Here is a 1333-nt window from a genome sequence, read left to right as displayed (position 1 = left end):
CCTTTCCTTTCCTTTCCTTTCCTTTCCTTTCCTTTCCTTTCCTTCCCCCCTCCCCACTCTCCACCCGTTTCCCTATCCTGTTCCCTATCCCTCTTTCTTTTCCCTTTCCTTGTTTCCTTTTCCTTCCACTAGCTTTTTTCCTTTTCATTTCCATTTCCTCTTCCATGTTTTCCTCTTTTCTCTCTCTTCCTGTTTCCCCTCTCTGTTTTCATATTTTCTTTTTCCTCTCCTTTCTTCTTTTTTTTTTTTCCTCATTCCCCTTTCTTTTTTTGTCTCCTCTCCCTCCCTTGCATCCTTATTTTTTCCCCTCTTTCTTCTTATCTTCCTTTGCCTTTCCCTCTTTCCTTCTTCTTTCCATCTCTCTTCTCTCTTCCCTTCTCCCTTCCCCTCCTTTCTGCATGCCCGCCTTTACACATCCCGATACCCACCGCTCGAGGATTACAGTTGCTCTCAGCCCGCTTCTGCCCGGCGGCAGCGGGCGGAGAACGGCGGGGAGCCCGCCGGTGCCCGCAGCCCGGCCCGGGAGGGCGCAGCCCCGCCGAAGAGACGTGCAGCTCCCACAGCCCAGAGCTCGAAGCCCGCTACCAGCGCCGGTCGCGGCGCGGATCACGTCCAGGCGCCGGCGCTGCGCTCGCACCTCGCCGGGTCCGGGGCCCTGTGCTCCCGGGGAAGATGCCCGCCCCGACCAGCCCGCGCGGCCGCAGCCCCTGCCTCGCTCTCACCTCCGAGCTGGTCTCGTCGGACCCGAGACGGACATCAACGCCGGGGCGCCGAGCGGCCGGACGGGTGATGCATATGGGCCAAGTCGGGGTCCGACCGCCGGGACCGTCTTCGTGAGGAGGAGGCGTGGAGAAGAGGGACAAGGTCGCAAGTCTAAGTGCAGGCAGAGGGCAGCCGCCAGCAGAAGCCCCGGCGGCTACTCCCGCCGCTGCCGCAGGTGCTGTGGCCGCGGCTCCGCAGGGGTCTGCGCCCGCTCCGGCCCCGGAGCCGCGTTCAGCAGCGGCGGGAGCGGCCCGAACCGCGGGGAGCGCCGCCTGGCAGCGGGAGCTGGCTCTGGGTGCTGCTCTTGGGACCCTGCCTGGAAATCTGAGAAAGACACTCCATCAACAACTGCGGGGAGTCAGATGAAGACATCAGGGCTCCTGTAACGCCAGCTGGTCCAGCACCGCGGGGAGCTGCGCACCGCTCGGACACGCACGCAGCGGCAGGAAGGAAAAAAAAAAAAAATGGGAGGGGGGGAAAAGGCAGCTGAGGAGGGGAGGGAAAAATAAAACTAAAATCACACCACCCCCCTCAGCCTGCTGGGAGAATCAGAGGCAGGCGCTGAGATCTG

At 61.4% G+C, this 1333-nt stretch overlaps 1 protein-coding gene across 2 annotated transcripts in view; it reads right to left on the bottom strand.

Annotated features, from left to right (window-relative positions):
- Positions 1-893, bottom strand: part of GDNF (glial cell derived neurotrophic factor) — a 19885-nt gene extending 18992 nt beyond the window's left edge. For both annotated transcript variants that reach the window (XM_042825988.1, XM_042825989.1), the window contains exon 1: positions 723-893. The gene's annotated coding sequence lies outside the window, so the exon portion shown is untranslated. The remainder of the gene's footprint in view (positions 1-722) is intronic.
- Between the last annotated feature and the right edge of the window lie 440 nt (positions 894-1333).

Source organism: Centrocercus urophasianus, unplaced genomic scaffold (genome assembly GCF_019232065.1).
Source record: "Centrocercus urophasianus isolate 14NV4802_14NV808 unplaced genomic scaffold, USGS_Curo_1.0 seq_25, whole genome shotgun sequence".
Lineage (NCBI taxonomy): Eukaryota > Metazoa > Chordata > Aves > Galliformes > Phasianidae > Centrocercus > Centrocercus urophasianus.
This window is presented reverse-complemented; position numbering and strand designations above follow the sequence as displayed.